Below are 24749 nucleotides of genomic sequence, written 5' to 3' on the forward strand. Positions count from 1 at the left end.
TATCATGGCGACTGATATTTGTTCATTATACTTGCGGTCTACGCAAGCCTTTTTGCAATCTTTCCGCTTTGCTCTCGTCCAAATCTTTTTTGGGGGCAAAATAAGTGTCTCTTTTATACAGAAAGTCAGCCCCAGCTGCAGAATACATTACACTCTGAATTGATGTTCATTTCACTTATTGCTTCTTTCCCTCAAGCTGCTGTCACTACCCTTATGATGTTAGAGGGAGTATGAAATCCACAGCACCCAGCCAGGGCTTTAAAGGCTGAGCCATTAGACACAACAGGCCATAGACTAGTGTCCAAAAGGGTATTACAGCAAGATATTCACTGGATATGAAAACCCAGAGGGAGAGGAGCCCTGACAGTTATGTCTCTCTCACACAGGCATGTGTATGCGAACACACACATGGGTACACACACATTCACTTTTGCAAGCATTAAACACATGCAGTTGAAGTCAGAATTTTACATACACCTTAGCCAAATACATTTTCACAATTCCTGACGTTTAATCCTAGTAAAAATTCCCTGTCTTAGGTCAGTTAGGATCACCACTTTATTTTAAGAATGTGAAATGTCAGAATATAGTAGAGAGAATTATTTCTTTCGGCTTTTATTTCTTTCATCACATTCCCCGTTGGTCAGAAGTTTACATACACTCAATTAGTATTTGGTAGTATTGCTTTTAAATTGTTTAACTTCGGTCAAACGTTTCGGGTAGCCTTCCACAAGCTTCCCACAATAAGTTGGGTGAATTTTGGCCCATTCCTCCTGACAGAGCTGGTGTAACGGAGTCAGGTTTGTAGGCCTCCTTGCTCGCACATGCTTTTTCAGTTCTGTCCACAAATTCTCTATAGGATTTAGGTCAGGGCTTTGTGATGGCCACTCCAATAACTTGACTTTGTTGTCCTTAAGCCATTTTGCCACAACTTTGGAAGTATGCTTGGGGTCATTGTCCATTTGGAAGACCCATTTGCGATCAAGCTTCAACTTCCTGACCGATGTCTTGATGTTGCTTCAAAATATCCACATAATTTTCCTTCCTCATGTTGCCATCTATTTTGTGATGTGCACCAGTCCCTCCTGCAGCAAAGCACCCCCACAACATGATGCTGCTACCCCCGTGCTTCACGGTTGGGATGGTGTTCTTCGGCTTGCAAGCTTCCCCCTTTTTCCTCCAAACATAACGATGGTCATTATAGCCAAATAGTTCTATTTTTGTTTCATCAGACCATAGGACATTTCTCCAAAAAGTACCTTCTTTGTCCCCATGTGCAGTTGCAAACCGTAGTCTGGCCTTTTTATGGAGATTTTGGAGCAGTGGCTTCTTCCTTGCTGAGCGGCCTTTCAGGTTATGTCGATATAGGACTCGTTTTACTGTGGATATAGATACTTTTGTACCCGTTTCCTCCAGCATCTTCACAAGGTCCTTTGCTGTTGTTCTGGGATTGATTTGCACTTTTTTCACCAAAGTGTGTTCATCTCTATGAGACAGAATGCGTCTCCTTCCTGAGTGATATGATGGCTGCGTGGTCCCATGGTGTTTATACTTTCATACTATTGTTTGTACAAATGAACGTGGTACCTTCAAGCGTTTGGAAATTGCTCCCAAGGATGAACCAGACTTGTAGAGGTCTACAGTTTTTTGTAGAGGTCTTGGCTGATTTTCTTTTGATTTTCCCATGATGTCAAGCAAAGATGCACTGAGTTTGAAGGTAGGCCTTGAAATACATCCACAGGTACACCTCCAATTGACTCAAATGATGTCAATTAGCCTATCAGAAGATTCTAAAGCCATGACATCATTTTCTGTAATTTTCCAAGCTGTTTAAAGGCACAGTCAACTTAGTGTATGTTAACCTCTGACCCACTGGAATTGTGGTACAGTGAAATAATCTGTCTGTAAACAGTTGTTGGAAAAATGACTTGTGTCATGCACAAAGTGGATGTCCTAACCAACTTGCCAAAACGGTAGTTTGTTAACAAGAAATTTGTGGAGTGGTTGAAAAACGAGTTTTAATGACTCCAACCTAAGTGTATGTAAACTTCCGACTTCAACTGTAGATGTGACCAAGTAATTGGCCTTCAGGTAACCTTGCTTGTAAGGCTTGTAAACTATAACGTGTCTGCTAAGTTGGTCTAGCCTTCAAGTGAATGTTTGTAGCCCACAAGGGGCATGGATGAGATGTTAGTACTCTGTAGCAGACCTGGGTTCAAATACTATTTCAAATATCTCAGTTACTTTCACATACATTTTGAGTATTTAGAAATGTTTTGTTTGAAAAGACAAGTACTTGAATATGGGAATATATACTGCTCCAAAAAATAAAGGAAACACTAAAATAACACATCCTAGATCTGAATGAATGAAATAATCTTATTAAATACTTTTTTCTCTACATAGTTGAATGTGCTGACAACAAAATCACACAAAAATAATCCATGGAAATCCAATTTATCAACCCATGGAGGTCTGGATTTGGAGTCACACTCAAAATTAAAGTGGAAAACCACACTACAGGCTGATCCAACTTTGATGTAATGTCCTTAAAACAAGTCAAAATGAGGCTCAGTAGTGTTTGTGGCCTCCATGTGCCTGTGTGACCTCCCTACAATGCCTGGGCATGCTCCTGATGAGGTGGCGGATGGTCTCCTGAGGGATCTCCTCCCAGACCTGGACTAAAAAATCCGCCAACTCCTGGACAGTCTGTGGTGCAACGTGGCGTTGGTGGATGGAGCGAGACATGATGTCCCAGATGTGCTCAATTGGATTCAGGTCTGGGGAACGGGCGGGCCAGTCCATAGCATCAATGCCTTCCTCTTGCAGGAACTGCTGACACACTCCAGCCACATGAGGTCTAGCATTGTCTTGCATTAGGAGGAACCCAGGGCCAACCGCACCAGCATATGGTCTCACAAGGGGTCTGAGGATCTCATCTTGGTACCTAATGGCAGTCTGGCTACCTCTGGTGAGCACATGGAGGGCTGTGCGGCCCCCCAAAGAAATGCCACCCCACACCATGACTGACCCACCGCCAAACCAGTCATGCTGGAGGAAGTTGCAGGCAGCAGAATGTTCTCCACGGCGTCTCCAGACTCTGTCACGTCTGTCACATGTGCTCAGTGTGAACCTGCTTTCATCTGTGAAGAGCACAGGGTGCCAATGGCGAATTTGCCAATCTTGGTGTTCTCTGGCAAATGCCAAACGTCCTGCACGGTGTTGGGCTGTAAGCACAACCCCCACCTGTGGACGTCGGGCCCTCATACCACCCTCATGGAGTCTGTTTCTGACCGTTTCAGCAGACACATGCACATTTGTGGCCTGCTGGAGGTAATTTTGCAGGGCTCTGGCAGTGCTCCTCCTGCTCCTCCTTGCACAAAGGCGGAGGTAGCGGTCCTGCTGCTGGGTTGTTGCCCTCCTACGGCCTCCTCCACGTCTTCTGATGTACTGGCCTGTCTCCTGGTAGCGCCTCCATGCTCTGGACACTACGCTGACAGACACAGCAAACCTTCTTGCCACAGCTCGCATTGATGTGCCATCCTGGATGAGCTGCACTACCTGAGCCACTTGTGTGGGTTGTAGACGCCGTCTCATGCTACCACTAGAGTGAAAGCACCGCCAGCATTCAAAAGTGACCAAAACATCAGCCAGGAAGCATAGGAACTGCGAAGTGGTCTGTGGTCACCACCTGCAGAACCACTCCTTTATTGGGGGTGTCTTGCTAATTGCCTATAATTTCCACCTGTTGTCTATTCCATTTGCACAACAGCATGTGAAATTTATTGTCAATCAGTGTTGCTTCCTAAGTGGACAGTTTGATTTCACAGAAGTGTGATTGACTTGGAGTTACATTGTGTTGTTTAAGTGTTCCCTTTATTTTTTTTGAGCAGTATATTTGGAAATACACTTGGAAAGTATTGGCATGTATTTGAAAATACACTGACTCAAATACACTCCCATGCATTTAACCCAGATATTTAGAAATAGTATTTGAAATAAGTATTCAAATGGCCTACTATTTATAGGAAATTATTAGAAAACGCTTTTAAATACATCCAATAGAAGTAGTTGATTCGGGACACATTATTTGAAAATACTCAAAGTATTTAAATAACAAATAATCAAATACACATGTATATAAACCAAGGTCTGCTCTGTAGTAAACTTTGTTTAGTAGTTTACCCATAAAGCATGATTCCTCTACCTGTGGTGTTTTTGTCATTTATCATCTGTCATCTGACTCTTCAGAGGTGTGTGTGTGTGTGTGTGTGTGTGTGTGTGTGTGTGTGTGTGTGTGTGTGTGTGTGTGTGTGTAGGCTAGGTTGTAAATAACACTTCCTTGTAGCCCAGGGTCTGATTGTAGATATGTGAAGGTTGTGCAGGCAGACAGATAGACGGACAGAGAGACATATAGCTCAATGACTCGGACTCAGACTTCCAGACCAAGTTTTAACAGTTTGGAGGTCATCTTGCCTCGACCATGGGGAGCTGTGTAATGTAGCTGCACTTGGTATGCATGCTGTTACAGAGCAGCATGGTCTTCCTACCAATAGGGGACTGTCACACGGGAGAATGTGCTGACCGTGTGTTTGTGTGTGCTTTATGAGGTGTGTTTTGTGGTGTTTGGGGTTTCACAGCACGAATGGGTCTTTTCCTCCATGTTTTATACCAAAATTGTCCCTGCCGTGTGTGTACTTGTGCGAGCCAGGCATGTGTGGGGAGCCCGCCTGCGGGGAACGAAAGGAGGCTCTCAGTGGGAGAACTGTTTGGAGCTGTGGAACCCCATTGAGACCACCTCTCCACTGGCTATCTAAAAGACATCCTCTTTGGGCACTGATGCAGGCTCTTGTGCCTGTCCGCTCCTGCATGCACACACACCCACACACCGCTGCTGTCTGTAGGAGTGGCTGCCTTCCCATCTTCCTGTGATGGGTGGTAGTAATAGAGGAATTGGAGAAGGAGGAAGGTCTGATTTATTTCTCCCGGTCGCGATGGAGAGTGATGTCGTCCTACTTGTGAGGCCGAGCAGCCTGCCGTCCCCTATGGCGAGGGGAAATGGCCCACATACGGGCTGCGGAATAATTGCCTCCCCCCTGTTGCTCTCTGTGCTCTCTGGTCCAGGAGTGGTCCATGGCGCCACTAGGCTCATTAAGGCCCTTGCAACGGCTCTGTGTGTGAGAAGAGACTCCACATAAAGCCACCCAGCGTGGGGACCACCACCTGAAACGGTGACAATAAAAGACAGAGACGGCTCCTTAATGGCAGCAGGTATAGATTGACAACAGTCTCAGCCTCTCAGTGGAGAGCAGGGCACAGGAAGGTCAGGGGAGAGATGTCAGCGATGTCACAGAGCTTGGTTAAGGTCGAGTTGACAGCGGAGCTCAGCTGGTGGATTCACAATGTAAAGGTCCCTCTCGAAGTGCTGTGCGAAGACTCGTTATGATGTGGCGGACTGGCAGTGACAGTGAGAGGAAACAGAGAGGCAGGGGGAGTGGAGGAGTGGGATAACAGACCAGAGAGATTACATGGAGAGAAAAGGACACACAGACGGGGCACGCAGACGGGACACGCAGACAGGTAGGGTTTTGTGCTGCTGGCGTGTCTGTCAGATTGTATGATAGGTATCCACATTGCCCGTCTCCAGAAAGGTCAGGGTGATCACTGATGACAGGTCTTTGTGATTGGTTCTATATCAGGCGGAACAAGTAGGAACATATGGCTGTGTCCGAAATGGCACCGTATTCCCTGTGCAGACCGCTACAATACCCCATAATGTCAAAGAGGAATTATGTTTTTAGAAACGTTTACAAGTTAATGAAATATGAAACGCTGGCCATCTTGAGTCAATAAGTATTGAACCCCTTTGTTATGGCAAGTCTAAATAAGTTAAGGTGTAAAAAGTTGCTTAACAAGTCACATAAGTGTGCAATAATGGTGTTTAGCATGATTTTTGAATGACTACCTCATCTCTGTACCCCACACATACATACAATTATCTGTAAGGTCCCACAGTCGAGCAATGAATTTCAAACACAGATTCAACCACAAAGACCAAGGAAGTTTTCCAATGCTTCAGAAAGAAGGGCAACTTTTGGTAAATGGGTAAAAATAAAAAAGCACACATTGAATATCCCTTTGAACAAGGTGAAGTTAATAATTACACTTTGGATGGTGTATCAATACACCCAGTCATTACAAAGATAAAGGAGTCCTTCCTAACTCAGTTGCCGGACAGGAAGGAAACCGCTAAGGGATTTCACCTTGAGGCCAATGGTGACTTTAAAACAGTTACAGAGTTTAATGGCTGTGATAGGAGAAAACTGAGGATGGATCAACAACATTATAATTACTCCACCATACTAACCTTATTGACAGAGTGAAAAGAAGGAAGCCTACACAGAATACAAATATTTCAAAACATGCATCCTGTTTGCAACAAGGCACTAAAGTAATACTGCAAAAAAATGTGGCAAAGCAATTACATTTTTTCCTGATTACAAAGTATTATATTTGGGGCAAATCCAATACAACACATTACTGAGTACCACTCTCCATAATTTAATTCATAGTGGTTGCTGCATTATGTTATGGGTATGCTTGTAGTCGTTAAGGACTAGGGAGTTTTTCAGGATAAAAAAGAAACGTAGGGACCTCCCGAGTGGTGCAGCAGTCTAAGGCACTGTATTGCAGTGCTAGAGGCGTCACTACAGACCTGGGTTCTATCACAACCGGCCATGATCGGGAGTCCCATTGGGCGGCGCCAATTGGCCGAGGGTAAGGGGAGGGTATGGCCGGGGTGGCTTAACTTGGCTCATCGTGCTCTAGCGACTCCTTGTGGCGGGCCAGGCGCCTGCAGGTTGACCTCGGACGTCAGTTGAACAGTGTTTCCTCCGACACATTGGTGCGGCTGGCTTCAGGGTTAAGCGGGCAGGTGTTAAGAAGCGCGGATTGACTCGGCCTTCGCCTCCCGAGCCCGTTGGGGAGTTGCAGCGATGAGACAAGATCGAAAATGGGGGTAAAAACATACATATATACATACATGCATATACGTATATATACACACACACACACATATATATGTGTATACACGTGTGTGTGTGTGTATATGTATGTTTGTGTGTGTATACTTATTTCCCTCCATTAAAATGCTAATCATTTATAAGAAAATTTGACATGCGTTTTTCTGGATATTTTTGTTGTTATTCTGTCTCTCACTGTTCAAATAAACCTACCATTAAAATTATAGACTGATCATTTTTTTGTAAGTGGGCAAACGTACAAAATCAGCAGGGGATCAAATACTTTTTTCCCCCCACTGTGTATATATATATATATATATATATATATATATATATATATATATATATATCACACACACACACACACACACACACGAATCTTCTTGGGTATGACGCTACAAGCTTAGCACACCTGTATTTGGGGAGTTACTCCCATTATTCTCTGCAGATCCTCTCAAGCGCTGTCAGGTTGAATGGGGAACCTTGCTGCAAAGCTATTTTCAGCTCTCTCCAGAGATGTTTGGTCGGGTTCAAGTCTGTGCTCTAGATGGGCCACTCAAGGACATTCAGAGACTTGTCCCGAAGCCACTCCTGCGTTGTCTTGGCTGTGTGCTTAGAGGCGTTGTCATGTTGGAAGGTGAACCTTTGCCCCAGTCTGAGGTCCTGAGTGCTCTGGAGCAGGTTTTCATCAAGGATCTCTCTGTACTTTGCACTGTTCATCTTTCCCTCTTTCCTGACAAGTCTCCCAGGGCCTCCCGCTGAAAAGATCCCCACAGCATGATGCTGCCACCACCATGATTCACGGCAAAGGATGGTCCCAGGTTTTCTCCAGACGTGAGGCTTGGCATTCAGGCCAAAGAGTTCAATCTTGGTTTCATCAGACTAGAGAATCTTGCCTTTTGGCAAATTCCAAGCAGGCTGTTGTGCCTTTTACTGAGGAGTGGCTTCCGCCTGGCCACTCTACCATAAAGACCTGATTGGTGGATTGCTGCAGAGATGGTTGTCCTTGGTACCACCTCCCTGACCAAGGCCCTTCTCCCCCGATTTCTCAGTTTGGCCGGGCGGCCAGCTCAAGGAAGAGTCTTAGTAGTTCCAAACTTATTCCATTTAAGAATGATTGAGGTCACTGTGTTCTTGGGGACCTTCAATGTTGCAGAAATGTTTTGGTACCCTTCCCTAGATCTGTGCCTCGACACAATCCTGTCTACGGACAATTCCTTCGACCTCATGGCTTGGTTTTTGCTCTGACATGCACTGTCAACTGTGGGACCTTACATAGACAGGTGTGTGCCTTTCCAAATCATATCCAATCAACTGAATTTGCCACAGGTGAATTTTAGAATAAGGCTGTAACAGAACAAAATGTGGGAAAAGTGAAGGCATCTGAATTCTTTCTGCACTGTACATGTGACATTAGTGCAGGGCTGAGTACCGGGCAGGTAGCTGGCTAGTGATGGCTGTTCAACAGTCTGATGGCCTGGTGATAGATGCTGTTTCTCAGTCTCTCGATCCCGGCTCTGATGCTCCCGTACCGTCTCTGTCTGGATGGTAACAGAGTGAACAGACCATAGCTCTGGTGGCTGACATCCTTAATTATCTTTTTGCGGCCTTCCTTTGACACTGAGTGCTGTAAAATCCTGGAGGGCACGCAGTGTCCCCCCCGGTGATGCATTGGGCTGACCGTACCACCCTCTAGAGAGCCTTGCGGTTGAGCGGGGTACAGTTGCCATACCAGGTGGTAATACAGACAGACCGATTGCTCTCCATGGTGCTTCTGTAGAAGTTTGTGATGGTCTTAGGGGCCATGCTGAATTTCTTCAGCCGCCTGAGGTTGAAGAGGTGCTGTTGTGCATTCTTCACCGAGGTGTCATTGTGGTGGGACCATTTCAGGTCTGCAATGATGTTCACAACAAGGAACTTTAAGCTTTTGACCCTCTGCACTGCGTCCCTGTCGATGTGGATGGGGGCGTGTTCCCTCTTCTGTCTCCTGTAGTCCACAATCAGCTCCTTTTGTTTTTTTTACGTTGAAGGAGAGGTTATTTTTCTGGCACCACTCCTCCAAGGCTCTCACCTACTCCCTATAGGTTGTCTTGTCGTTGTTGGTAATCGGCCTACCACTGTTGTGTCGTCAGCAAACTTAATGATTGAGTTGGAGTGGTGCGTAGCCACGCAGTCATGGGTGAAAAGTGAGTACAGGAGGGGGCTGAGCACACACCCCTGTGGGACCCCCATATCCAACCTAACATACTATTACAGTATTGTAAGGAACGGTTTGAATGACTAGAGATTAGTCATATTATATATTTTTTAATACATTCCAAATATCCCAGCTAAAGCGTGCAGCAGTTACTAAGGGTTTTCGTCTCACACAGCCACAGTTGTGCGAGACGAAAAGTAGTCTATAATTTATTGACTGCTGGCAGGCTGTTGTTTGGACCTCCATACACTTATATCCACAGGATGGTGTGAAGGAGCTAGTAAGATGGGAAAGCTCTTTCATCCTTCCCCGGCATTAGGAGGGCGACAGTTCCTGAGAAAACAAACTTTCCTGTTAAGCTCTACTATCTCGCTTTGAGGCCGAGGTCAAACAATCACATGGAGGCTGTTTTGTTATTAATGACTATGGCAGCCTTAAAAGTGAGTCATGTAGCTCTGAAAATGGCCCCCAAGCTCGGTAAACATTTTCCTCCTGCCTGTCACTAGCGATATAAGGGAAGACGGCGAGGGGAATGAATTAAATAAAGGGGATTATTTATTCTTCTCTCTGTGACTGACAAGTTCATCAGAGCCTGAAAACATACAGTATTTGCCTTGCTCATCGCTGCCTCTCGACAAAACAGACAGCTAGAGCCCATGTTGCATCCTATTGTTTGTTTGTGTGTGTGTCTTGGCGTATGTTATTCTATGCTTACATCACTCTCTGTTTCAATCACTGTAGTCTGTTTGCAAACAGTATGATATGTGCTACACTATTATACTGACAAAACCAAACCTATCACTCTCACGCAACACCCCGCCTGAAACTCCAATATGAGATGTTGATATACACTATGTGTGCACTTGTATTTCCCCAGAAACAGAAGCACATAGTTTAAAAGTCAGTTTAGGGCCTATGAGGAAGTTCTTCCCTCTCATCTCTTAAAGCAGTGGTCATCAACCGGTCAATCGCGATCAACTGGTCAATCTTCAAGGCATTCCTAGTCAATTAGCAAATATTTCTGTAGAAATGCCAACGATAAAGCCTTGTGCTTCTATTTAAAATTTTTGTTGTCATGCACTGTTGGCTCTAGGTGTTCCCATTTTTAACCATAACATTTTTCTAAAGGGGCACACTCCACCTACCCGGCGGACCAGGAGAGGTAAATCAAGTGTGCCTTCTGCATTGGCCAATCGGATAGCTCAAATCACTGTGCCTACAACTTCCACGACCGCACAGCAAAGTTTGATACTAGCCTTCCTGAGATGTAATAACTTTTAAATCCATGACCAGGGAGAGACTGTCAAATAATACAGCAAAGAGCTGCTGTTTTTATGAGTCAGTTCATGTTTGTTTTTATTCAACACTTTTACAAAACTTAAAACATGCTTCTCCCTACTTCCACTCACGCTACAACCAGCACTGCAGCTGCAATGAAGTAATAAAATTGATCTATTTTGTTATCAAAGCTCTAGTTTTTAAATATCATATGGTCTGAGAAGAACAATATTGGCAGGCATTACCAATATGCTGTGATAATGTTTAAAGCCTACTGCACGAACCTCATTCCACATAACTGTTTTTATTAGGTTAATGTTGGTTAGGCTTACAATTTTTAAGTCATGTTTCAAAAAAGAACCTAGCGGTAGGTCTAGGCTTGCTTTTTAAATCCAAAAGTAATCTTGACTCAAAGGTTGGGGACCACTGTCTTAATGGGTAAGAAGCATGAGTTTTTACTCACCAATGTAACAACATAGTGTGGTCAAAGACATAAGCTGTGTTCGAATACTCATACTAACTGCACTAACCCGTACTATTTGTGACATAAATTGAGTGAGTAGTATGCTTAATGGTCATAGTATGGATATAGTTAGTATGCCAAAAATTCCTGGATGTCATACTAAATTTGCCAAAATACGAAGTATATAAGCAGGGGACACTATTTCCCTGCTTTTAGGGCCCATAATGCAATTCTTCAGAAAATGAGCGTGGCTTCACAGCGTTTTCAGATTTGAAGAAAATTGCGGAAAATATGCAGCTGAAGTCCGACGAGAGCGGATACAAATTAATTGCTTTATTAACTAATTATGACAAATGTTAAGAAAATGTTGAGAAATGTAATAAAATAATGACTTTTCAAATAAGTTACGTTACACGTTATGTTGGCTGAGAATTTGTTAGCTACGCTATCCTTACGAACCGCGTACATTACAGCAGTATGTACCTGTATGTTAGCTAGTTACATAACGTTAGTTGGCTACTAATACATCAAACTTGCCAGGCAGTATATTAACTATAATCTAACTAACTACCCAACGTTTATTGACGTCATTCTTAGCTAAGTGGTATAGTTGTGGTGCGTTTTCAATGGACATTGTTAATTCTGCCTATCTACTCTGATTTCAGAGCACTCTCGTCTGAGTGCCAGAGCGCAGAATAACTGATGAATTTATGAACGCTCAACACCCGTTGAATATATGGCCGGTGTCAGTGAACGTCTGCAAAAAAAAGCGTAATTTAATTGCCAGCAGCACAGTTAAATCAAATCATATTTATTTATATAGCCCTTCTTACATCAGCTGATATCTCAAAGTGCTGTACAGAAACCCAGCCTAAAACCCCAAACAGCAAACAATGCAGGTGTAGAAGCACGGTGGCTAGGAAAAACTCCCTAGAAAGGCCAAAACCTAGGAAGAAACCTAGAGAGGAACCAGGCTATGAGGGGTGGCCAGTATTCTTCTGGCTGTGCCGGGTGGAGATTATAACAGAACATGGCCAAGATGTTCAAATGTTCATAAATGACCAGCATGGTCTAATAATCACAGTAGTTGTTGAGGGTGCAACAGGTCAGCACTTCAGGAGTAAATGTCAGTTGGCTTTTCATAGCCGATCATTGAGAGTATCTCTACCGCTCCTGCTGTCTCTAGAGAGTTGAAAACAGCAGGTCTGGGACGGGTAGCAAGTCCGGTGAACAGGTCATGGTTCCATAGCCGCAGGCAGAACAGTTGAAACTGGAGCAGCAGTTTCAACTGTGGACTGGGGACAGCAAGGAGTCATCAGGCCAGGTGGGCTGAGAGAGAGAGTGAGTATACACACAGGAGGGGTCAGGAGACACTGTGGCACCATCCGATGATACCCCCGGACAGGGCCAAACAGGCAGGATATAACCCCACCCACTTTGCCAAAGCACAACCCCCACACCACTAGAGGGATAGCTTCAACCACCAACTTACCATCCTGAGACAAGGTATAGTATAGCCCACAATGATCTCCACCACGGCACAACCCAAGGGGAGGCGCCAACCCAGACAGGAAGACCACGTCAGTGACTCAAGTGACACACCCCTCCTAGGGACGGCATGGAAGAGCACCAGTAAGCCAGTGACTCGGGCCCTGTAATAGGCTTAGAGGCAGAGAATCCCAGTGGAGAGAGGGGAACCGGCTAGGCAGAGACAGCTTCACACTCCTGGGCCAGACTACACTCAATCATATGACCTACTGAAGAGATGAGTCTTCAGTAAAGACTTAAAGGTTGAGACCGAGGCTGCGTCTCTCACATGGGTAGGCAGACCATTCCATAAAAATGGAGCTCTATAGGAGAAAGCCCTGCCTCTAGCTGTTTGCTTAGAAATTCTAGGGACAATTAGGAGGCCTGTGTCTTGTGACCATAGCGTACGTGTAGGTATGTACGGCAGGACCAAATCGGAAAGATAGGTAGGAGCAAGCCCATGTAATGCTTTGTAGGTTAGCAGTAAAACCTTGAAATCAGCCCTTGCCTTAACAGGAAGCCAGTGTAGGGAGGCTAGCACTGGAGTAATATGATCAATTTTTGGGGTTCTAGTCAGGATTCTAGCAGCCGTATTTAGCACTAACTGAAGTCTATTTTGTGCTTTATCCGGGTAGCCGGAAAGTAGAGCATTGCAGTTGTCTAACCTAGAAGTAACAAAAGCATGGATACAATTTTCTGCATCAATTTTGGACAGAAAATGTCTGATCTTTGCAATGTTATGCAGATGGAAAAAAGCTGTCCTTGAAACAATCTTGATACGTTCGTCAAAAGCGAGATCAGGGTCCAGAGTAACGCCGAGGTCCTTTAGTTTTATTTGAGACGACTGTACAACCATCAAGATTAATTGTCAGATTCAACAGAAGATCTCTTTGTTTCTTGGGACCTAGAACAAGCATCTCTGTTTTGTCCGAATTTAAAAGTAGAAAGTTTGCAGCCATCCACTTCCTTATGTCTGAAACACAGGCTTCCAGCGAGGGCAATTTTGGGGCTTCACCATGTTTCATTGAAATGTACAGCTGTGTGTCATCTGCATAGCATTGAAAGTTAATATTATATTTTCGAATGACATCCCCAAGAGGTAAAATATATAGTGGAAACAATAGTCGTCCTAAAACGGAACCTTGAGGAACACCGAAATGTACAGTTGATTTGTCAGAGGGCAAACCATTCACAGAGACAAACTGATATATTTCTGACAGATAAGATCTAAACCAGGCCAGAACTTGTCCATGTAGACCAATTTGGGTTTCCAATCTCTCCAAAAGAATGTGGTGATCGATGGTATCAAAAGCAGCACTAAGGTCTAGGAGCACGAGGTCAGATGCACAGCCTCGGTCTGATGCCATTAAAAGGTAATTTACCACCTTCACAAGTGCAGTCTCAGTGCTATGATGGGGTCTAAAACCAGACTGAAGCATTTCGTATACATTGTTTGTCTTCAGGAAGGCAGTGAGTTGCTGCGCAACAGCTTTTTCAAACATTTTTGAGAGGAATGGGAGATTCGATATAGGCCGATAGTTTTATATATTTTCTGGGTCAAGGTTTCGCTTTTTCAAGAGAGGCTTTATTACTGCCACTTTTAGCGAGTTTGGTACACATCTGGTGGATAGAGAGACATTTATTATGTTCAACATAGGAGGGCCAAGCACAGGAAGCAGCTCTTTCAGTAGTTTAGTTGGAATAGGGTCCAGTATGCAGCTTGACGGTTTGGAGGCCATGATTATTTTCATCAATGTGTCAAGAGATATAGAATGAAAAAAGTTTAGTGTCTCCCTTGATCCTAGGTCCTGGCAGAGTTGTGCAGACTCAGGACAACTGAGCTTTGGAGGAATACGCAGATTTAAAGAGGAGTCCGTAATTTGCTTTCTAATGATCATGATCTTTTCCTAAAGAAGTTCATTAATTTATTACTGCTGAAGTGAAAGCCATCCTCTCTTGGGGAATGCTGCTTCTTAGTTAGCTTTGCGACAGTATCAAAAATAAATTTTGGATTGTTCTTATTTTCCTCAATTAAGTTGGAAAAATAGGATGATCGAGCAGCAGTGAGGGCTCTTTGATACTGCACAGTACTGTCTTTCCTAGCTAGTTGGAAGACTTCCAGTTTGGTGTAGCGCCATTTCCGTTCCAATTTTCTGGAAGCTTGCTTCAGAGCTCGGGTATTTTCTGTATACCAGGGAGATAGTTTCTTATGACACATGTTTTTAGGGGTGCAACTGCATCTAGGGTATTGCGCAAGTTTAAATTGAGTTCCTCAGTTAGGTGGTTAACTGATTTTTGTACTCTGACGTCTTTGGGTAGGCAGAGGGAGTCTGGAAGGGCATCAAGGAATCTTTGGGTTGTCTGAGAATTTATAGCACGACTTTTGATGCTCCTTGGTTGGGGTCTGAGCAGATTATTTGTTGCGATTGCAAACGTAATAAAATGGTGGTCCGATAGTCCAGGATTATGAGGAAAAATATTAAGATCCACAACATCCACGACAAAACTAGGTCCAGAGTATGACTGTGGCAGTGAGTAGGTCCGGAGACATGTTGGACAAAACCCACTGAGTCGACGTTGGCTCCGAAAGCCTTTTGGAGTGGGTCTGTGGACTTTTCCATGTGAATATTAAAGTCACCAAAAATTGGAATATTATCTGCTATGACTACAAGGTCCGATAGGAATTCAGGGAACTCAGTGAGGAACGCTGTATATCTGACCTAATTGGTCAGATGAAGCAGATGCAAAGCTACAGGACTGTTTTGCTAGCACAGACTGGAATATGTTCCGGGATTCTTCAGATGTAATTGAGGAGTACACCACATCAGTCACTGGCTTCATCAATAAGTGCATCGATGACGTCGTCCTCACAGTGACTGCACGTACATACCAGAAGCCATGGATTACAGGCATCATCTGCACTGAGCTAAAGGGTAGAGCTGCCGCTTTCAAGGAGCGGGACTCTAACCCAGAAGCTTATAAGTAATTCCGCTATGCCCTCCGACGAATCATCAAAAAGGCAAAGCATCAATACAGGATTAGGATCGAATCGTACTACACAGGCTCTGACGCTTGTCGGAAGTGGCAGGGCTTGCAACCTATTACAGACTACAAAGGGAAGCACAGCCGCGAGCTGCCCAGTGACACAAGCCTACCAGCCGAGCTAAATTACTTATATGCTCGCTTTGAGGCAGGTAACACTGAAACATGCATGAGAGCATCAGCTGTGCCAGACGACTGTGTGATCACGCTCTCCGTTTCACAAGGCCGCAGGGCCAGACGGATTGCCAGGACATGTACTCCGAGCATGCGCTGACCATCTGGCAAGAGTCTTCACTGATATTTGAAAACAATTGTAGACCTCCACAAGTCTGGTTCATCATTGGGAGCAATTTCCAAATGCCGGAAGGTACCACGTTCATCTGTACAAACAATAGTATGCAAGTATAAACACCATGGGACCACGCAGCCGTCATAACGCTCAGAAAGGAGACGCATTCTGTCTCCTAGAGATGAATGTACTTTGGTGTGAAAAGTGCAAATCAATCCCAGAACAACAGCAAAGGACCTTGTGAAGTTGCTGGAGGAAACCGGTACAAAAGTATTTATATCCACAGTAAAACGAGTCCTATATCGAAGTCAATTGAAAGGCCGCTCAGCAAGGAAGAAGCCACTGCTCCAAAACCACGATAAAAAAGCCAGACTACGGTTTGCAACTGCACATGGGGACAAATATCGTACTTTTTAGAGAAATGTCCTAGAAAGAACTGTTTGGCCATAATGACCAATAATGACAATCCCACATGCACCAGCTGTTCCAGAAGACTGTGGTCACGCTCTCTGCAGCCGATGTGAGTAAGACCTTAAAACAGGTCAACATTCACAAGGCGGCAGGGCCAGACGGATTACCAGGATGGGTACTGCGAGCATGCGCTGACCAACTGGCAAGTGTCTTCACTGACATTTTCAACCTCTCCATGTCCGAGTCTGTAAGACCACCATAGTGCCTGTGCCCAAGAACGCTAAGGTAACCTGCCAAAATGACTACTGACCCATAGCATTCACGTCTGTAGCCATGAAGTGCTTTGAAAGGCTGGTCATGGCTCACATCAACACCATTATCCCAGAAACCGTAGACCAACTCCAAATTGCATACCGCCCCAACAGATCCACAGATGATGCCGTCTCTATTGCACTCCAAACTGCCCTTTCACACCTGGACAAAAGGAACACCTATGTGAGAATGCTATTCATTGACTACAGCTCAGCGTTCAACACCATTGTGCCCTCAAAGCTCATCACTAAGCTAAGGACCCTGGGACTAAACACCTCCCTCTGCAACTGGATCCAGGACTTCCTGATGGGCCGTCCCCAGGTGGTAAGGGTAGGTTACAACACATCCGCCACGCTGATCCTCAACACGGGGGCCCCTCAGGGGTGTGTGCTCAGTCCCCTCCTGTACGCCCTGTTCACTCATGACTGCACGGCCAGGCAAGACTCTAACACCACCATTAAGTTTGCAGATGACACAACAAAATGGTGGTGTTAGAGTCTTGTCTGGCCTGATCAATGACGAAACAGCCCATAGGGAGGAGGTCAGATACCTGGCCGTGTGGTGCCAGGACAACAACCGCTCCCTCAACGTGATCAAGACAAAGGAGATGATTGTGGACTACAGGAAAAGGAGGACCATCGACGGGGCTGTAGTGGAGCAGGTTAAGAGTTTCATGTTCCTTGGTGTCCACATCACCAACAAACTAACATGGTCCAAGCACACCAAGACAGTCATGAAGAGGGCACAACAAAACCTATTCCCCCTCAGGAGACTGAAAAGATTTGGCATGGGTCCTCAGATCCTCAAAAGGTTCTACAGCTGCACCATCGAGAGCATCCTGGCTGGTTGCATCACTGCCTGGTATGGCAACTGCTCAGCCTCCGACCGCAAGGCACTATAAAGGGTAGTGCGTACGGCCCAGTACATCACTGGGGCCAAGCTTCCTGCCATTCAGGCCCTCTATACCAGGCGGTGTCAGAGGAAGGCCCTAAAAATTGTCAAAGAATCCAGCCACCCTAGTCATAGACTGTTCTCTCTGCTACCGCACGGCAAGCGGTACCGGAGCGCCAAGTCTAGGTCCAAGAGGCTTCTAAACAGCTTCTACCCCCAAGCCATAAGGCTCCTGAACATCTAATCAAATGGCTACCCAGACTATTTGCATTGCCCCCCCCCCACGCTGCTGCTACCCCCTTATTATCTATGCATAGTCACTTTAATAACTCTACCTACATGTACATAGTACCTCAATTACCTCAACTAACCGGTCCCCTTGCACATTGACTCTGTACCGGTACCCCCTGTATATAGTCTCGCTATTGTTATTTTACTGCTGCTCTTTAATTATATGTAACTTTTATTTATTTTTGTGGGGTATTTTTCTTAACTGCATTGTTGGTTAAAGGCTTGTAAGTAAGCATTTCACTGTACGGTCTACACCTGTTGTATTCGGCACATGTGACAAATAAACTTTGATTTGATAAGGGCGGAAATGGTTTCTGCTTCATTTCCCATGTTGACCATTTTGGAGGCTTATCCATTTGGAGCTGTCAGTAAAAAAATCTATCTCTCTCCTCTGAGAAAGCTCATAAATGTGGCAGCACAAAGCTCAATTGTTGGATTTAAAATATTCATTGGTCTGTAAAACAGGTATTTGAAGAGCTTGTCATCTTTAAATTGTTTTGACTATTAAACCTGAAGCCGCCGTGTGCATCTCTAAACAGACTGGATGCCTTTCTTGTTTTGGTCGCATGCTCCAATAGTTCTATGTGCTGATTTTAAAGTTAATATATATATTAATTATATATATATATATTATTTTTTTTATCTTGATCATAATTAAGTTAGGAATGCAGAGATGGGTAAATAACTGACACCTACAGTATGACTTGCTGTATTTTGAAAACTCAACGTGTTTCTGATGTATTCTTTTGATACACAATACAAGATACTATTATGCGAAAACCATTTCTTTCCTTGAATAAAAAATGACTGGTTTTGGACATGATAAATCATATGGGGGTTTTGATATGTATTTATTCATGCAAATAGGCTGTATAAAATCATTTCCGCCGTTTTTGAGTGACGGGCTCTATTTTGTTGTCGGCTAAACCCCTATTATTTATTTTGCGGCGTGCACTTGGCACCGTCTCCCGTCTGTAGAAGATTATCTTTGCCTTGTCAGTCATGGACTGTATCTGTCACATTTTCAGGTCCAATTAAGAATTTGTACTCCATTAGAATTGCAGAGAGATTCCAAATACAGGGACAGCGGTTTTCGAGTCAGAGGGATGGGGTGTGTGATTAGGCTAGATATGCAACAACTAGCGAATGCTTTGCGATTACTTAAATGGATGCTCCCATTACAACTCCTGACAACTCCACAATTGTTGTTTTGTATTTGCTGGTGAGTGTCTCCTCATTAAGCATAGGCCTACTCAAAGTTCTAAGAAGTATATGGATAAATAAGTTAACGTTATGATGGCCTTTTTTTGTCTCATTTATTTATTTCTAGGGGTCAATGCACATTAATCAACATCAATATTACAGTAATGCAACATCCATCTACTCCCGCTCTCCCCGCTCAGCGTCACCGGTGTACTAACCACCGGTCCTGGCAACCACTCATTACGCACACCTGGCAACCATTATTACTCACACCTGCGCCCCATCATCAGTCACACCTGAACTTCATTACTACCTTGATTACTTACCATTTATCTAGCAGTCTGTTCTTTCAGTCATCAGGTAGTATTGTTTGTTTTCCTTGTTAGACTCGTCTCTTGTTTTGTATTCGTTTCATTTTCATTAAACTCACACTGCACTTGCTTCCAGACTCCCTGTGTCTACGTTACAGAATACTACCTAAAAAATATGGAAGCAGCAGAAGAGATAGAGAAATATATATCAGACGGTCGGCGAACAGGGACACCTACTCCACCAACACAACGATCAGCTGGCGCAACGGCTTGCGACTATGGATGAGGTCCACCATCCAACAACGCTCCTCTGGACCGTACCCCTCCGAGTCCACCCGTTGCTGGAGCCGACCCCCATGACATTGGGAGTCCAGGAGGAATCTGACGCTATAGACGGGACTCCCATTACTCTCCAGGGGAGGGGTGTCGTGGGGGACGGCATCAGCCAGGGGACCAGTACCCACCGGCCTGAGAAGGGAAGCGGTAATGAACTTAGTTATTCGATCAGATCTGTTAGTGAACACCAGATAAATTTGAGTCTGGGACGTCTGTTACTCTGGTTGGTCCTTGTATTATTTTAGTGAGGTTGAAATGGTATTATTTTAGTGAGGTTGAAATGGTCTGTGATCTGAGTTTTTTTTTATTTTTTTCCTGCAAGTTTTGTTTTCCCAGTTTATATTGAAATCGACCATGAAGATGATCTCCTTCTTATGATCACATTCTTTAAGCGTGGCATTTAGATGTACATAAAACAAGATATCAGATATTGGTGGTCGATATGCAGTGCATTTTGGAAGCCATTTAGACCCTATGACTTTTTCTACATTTTGTTATGTTACAGCCTTATACTAAAATGATCACGTTTCAGGTAACACCCAGATGCAGACAGTGTTGAAGTAACACAGTTTATTACTAGTATAGGGGCAGGCAAAACAACAGGTCAAGGGCAGGCAGAGGTCAGTAATCCAGACAGGGTTCGAAAAGGTCCAGAATGGCAGGCAGTCTCAGGGTCAGAGCAGGCAGGGGTCAATAATCAGTGTGGTGTGGCAAGGTGCAGAACGGCAGGGTCAAGGCAGGCAGAATGGTCAAAAACTAGAAAACAGGAACTATAGAAAGACAAGCGCAAGGGGAAAAACACTTGTAGGCTTGACGAACAAAACGAACTGGCAACAGACAGAGAACACAGGTATAAATACACAGGGGAGATGGGAGACACATGGTGGGGGGTGGAAACAAGCACAATCATACCCCTAAATGTATTTAAAATACAAAACTGAAATATCACATTTACATAAGTATTTAGACCCTTTACTCAGTACTTTGTTGAAGCACCTTTGGCAGCGATTACAGCCTCAAGTCTTTTTGGGTATGACACTACAAGCTTGGCACACCTGTGTTTGGGGAGTTTCTCCCATACTTCTCTGCAGATCCTCTCAAGCCCTGTCAGGTTGGATGGGGAGCATTGCTGCACAGCTATTTTCAGGTCTTTCCAGAGATGTTCAATTGGGTTCAAGTCCAGACTCTGGCTGGGCCACTCAAGGACATTCTTGAGACTTGTCCCGAAGCCACTCCTGCGTTGTCTTGGCTGTGTGCTTAGGGGCTTTGTTCTGTTGGAAGGTGAACCTTCCCCCCCAGTCTGAGGTCCTGAGGTCTCTGGAGCAGGTTTTCGTCAAGGATCTGTCTGTACTTTGCTCCGTTCATCATTTATTTCTGTATATCATTCCCTCTTTTCTGACTAGTCTCCCAGTCACTGTCAACTGTGAGACCTTATATAGACAGGTATGTGCCTTTTAAAATCATGTCCAATAGATTTAATTTACCACAGGTTGACTCTAATCAAGTTGTTGAAACATCTCAAGGATGATCAATGGAAACAAGATGCACCTGAGCTCAATTCTGAGTCTCATAGCAAAAGGTCTGAATACTTATGTAAATAAGGCATTTTTGTTCATTTTTTAATACATTTGCAAACATTTCTAAAAACCTGTTTTCATTTTGCTGTTATATGGTATTCTGTGTAGATTGATGAGGAAAACATTTAATTTAATACATTTTAGAATGAGGCTGTAATATAACAAAATGTGGATAAAGTCAAGGGGTCTGAATACTTTCCAAATGCCAAGTTATCGTTACTCTTTGTGTATTTATTCCTCGATTATTTTTCTATTTCAGTTCTTTTTACTCAGCATTAATGGGAAGTAAGCATTTCACTGTTAGTCTACATCTTTTGTTTATTTATGTGACAAATGAAATGTGATTTAATTTGCGTTTGCTCATTTTTAGTATCTGCTTCTGGTCACAGAACACTGATTAAATAAGAATTGTGAAAAGAGGTAAAAAAAAGTGACAAACTATAATGTTCAAAACAATTTGATCCTTTCCAATGATTGAGCATTTCATTGAGGTGTGGATCTCTTTTAGGACAGGAGTTTTTCATCTCCAGCCTCCATCCTCCCTTCCTTAGACTCTTTCCACATCAAACGGCTGCTGCACACTTCCCTCTCTCCAAGGCTGTGCAGGGAGGAAATCAATATCCAACCTGACCAATGGATGGGTAGTCCCTCTTTCAAAGGCCTCTTTAGAGGCAAGATAAGCAGGTGTGCTGTGCAGCTGGTGGCCAGAGATTACAACCATTCAGCTAACGTTGTCTCTACGTAGGGTGCCTCACCTCCAGGCAACGCTGTCCACGGCGTCGCTCCTGCCAACGAAACTGAAAGCTGGAAGCAAGCAGTACACACGGTCTGTTCCTGTGATTGTGCCAGTTTATTAGCCGCCGCTTCACCAAGTCACACCGCATGCCCCAGTCGACAGCCTGCCGAGCGGTTTGGCACCATCCTCAGGGCTGGCCCCAAAGTAAATACTCCCAGTTTCAAAAAAGGTTGACCTTTTACTGTGCCTATTTATTAACTCTGAAGTTAGCCTGAATAGCAGGGGTTCATAATGAATATTTAACAATGAAATATAGCCAGCGGGACCATAATGCTTTGGACTGTGCCGACCATTAGCATTTTAGAGAAAACGCTTCGGAATTAATTAGGCACACTTTGGCGTCGATTACCCTGAGAAAGGCATAGACCCAGAAGCCATTGTTCTGACAGTCAGTGCTACAGTCCTAGTCTAGGACCACCATGCTAATCTATCTGTCCTCGCCATCTCCAATGATTTGAATTTTAGATGGTGTATATACTGTACCCTATAAGCTAATAGTTATGAAAAATGTCAGATTCAGACCTTCGGCTCAGTTTGATTCCAATTGTCTATACCTATACAGAATTGGTCTCTGATCATTTGAATTGCTAATATTCTATATGAATAAATGAATAAACTCTTCATACATTTTCTTTCTGGCTGGTGGTCACGCCCCCATCCACATTGACAGGGCTGTAGTGGAGCGGGTCGAGAGCTTCAAGTTCCTTGGTGTTCACATCACTAAGGACTTAACATGGTCCACACACACCTGCACAGTTGTGAAGAGGGAATGACAGTGCCTATTCCCCCTCAAGAGGCTGAAAAGATTTGGCATGGGTCCTCAGATCCTCAAAACGTTCTACAGCTGCACCATTGAGAGCACCTTGACTGGCTGCATCAATGCTTGGTATGGCAACTGCACCGTCGTTGACCGCAACGCGCTACAGAGGGTGGTGCGGACGGCCCAGTACATCACTGGGGCCAAGCTCCCTGCCATCCAGGACCTCTATCAGGCGGCATCAGAGGAAGGCCAGAAAAATGGCCAAAGACTTCAGCCACCCAAGTCATGGACTGTTCTCCCTGCTCCATCCGGCAAGCGGTACCGGAGCATCGGGCCTCGGACCAACAGTCTCCAAGGAAGTTTATATCTCCAAGCCTGTAGACTGCAATATAGTTAATCAAATGGTTACCCGGACTATCTGCATTGACCCTATGCACACTCACAAGACTCTACCCACACACACACTCACACATACTATATTGACCCTCTCACAGAAACTCATACACATACATACGCAGATACACATACAAGCATGCTGACGCCGCATACACACACATACTTTCACGCTCATCATACAGTATATGCTGCTGCTACTCTGTTCCTTTTTTAGTCTTAGTATTATCTATACTCTGTGTATATGCACATATCTACCTCAAATACCTCGTACCCCTGCACATTGATATGGTACTGGTACTCCCTGTATATAGCTTCATTCTTATTTTTTAACTCTGCATCGTAGGGAAAGGGCTCGTAAGTAAGCATTTCATGGTAAAGTCTACACCTGTTGTATTCGGCACATAAAATAAACAAATAAAATCTGATTTGTTCAGTCATACAAACGTGTCTGAACTGAAATGAGGGGCCAGAGATTGGGTATTTGACAGCAGATTTGATAGGTCGTTGGCTTCTCGGTGCAATAGGCAGTTTAGTGTAACTGGTCTCGGTGTGAAAAACCGCTTTGCTCTGGGGCTGAAATTACAGGCTGTCGCCAGCGCTCCATGCTTTACCAGCAACAAGGGGAGTCATAAGAAAAGCTAACAGCCTTAGAAGGACAAGCGGTAAAAGCTATAGCCATCCATCCCCACGTGCAGTGCAGCTGACTGGCTGGCCTCTATGAAATGAGGCTGAGGAAATTGGGTCTGTGTGTAGGCTAGGGCAACAAGGGTGGAAGGAGGACATATGGAGGGCCGTGAGCCGCGGTGTCACCACGAGGGGGCAAGAAACTCTTTAAGAACATAATTATAAAAACAACTTTCACCCCCTGATCTGTCCATTTTATGAAGGAGCCTGGTTTTACTCAGCAAGCTTCTCCTCTCCCAGTACAAACATGTCATCTACCTGATGCCTCTTCCCACACCCTCTCTCCTTACAACTTAACACAGATCCATAAGGAGGAGGGAAATGGTATTACTTTATACTGTACTGTAATGAGCCTATGACAAAGACTGACAGAGAAAAACCTGAGTAGGAAAGAAGAGGGGGACGGAGAGCAGTTCTTATTTGTGCTCCAGCTAGATGGAGAGGAAGGAGGCAGGCAATTATATTGCGTTTTGGAGAGTAATAGATTTCCTCCTGTCATTCCATCCTCTAATGCTGTAAACCAACCATCTGTTGTAACGAGGATACCTGGGCTGTTGTGGACAATTCAGTTAGATAGCTGAAGCAGCATGTGGATGTGATGTTTTACTGATCTGTGTGTGCGTGCTCAGCCACATCACTCTGCCTCCGGCACCGCAGTAACTTGACACTACCTGAGACGTGACAGTTGGGGTGGGCTGTATCATCCTGGTACTTTGTCAGTCAAACTGTTCAATGGGTTTGAGGTGACTTTTTTTCCCACATAAAAAGCTATGTGAACTTGTTCCAAACTTGCATGAAATGTTTTATCACTCAACTTGGGAGTGGGATAGGTGTAAACAGTGTGTTAATATCACAATTGATGATTTCAATCTGTTACTGGGTACAGTTGATTTTCTATGTTCTTCATTGGAGATACGTACTTCTTTATAGAAGTGAGTTTTCTTCCCAAGCCATTGTTTATTT

The 24749-nt window shown here is 44.3% G+C and overlaps 1 protein-coding gene across 1 annotated transcript in view; it reads left to right on the forward strand.

The window, feature by feature from the left end:
• LOC106605062 (serine/threonine-protein kinase 32C) overlaps nucleotides 1-24749 on the forward strand; it is a 98545-nt gene that overhangs the window by 42971 nt on the left and 30825 nt on the right. The gene's annotated exons all lie outside the window — the stretch shown is intronic.

Source organism: Salmo salar, chromosome 01 (assembly GCF_965601325.2).
Source record: "Salmo salar chromosome 01, fSalSal1, whole genome shotgun sequence".
In the NCBI taxonomy this organism is placed as follows: Eukaryota; Metazoa; Chordata; class Actinopteri; order Salmoniformes; family Salmonidae; genus Salmo; species Salmo salar.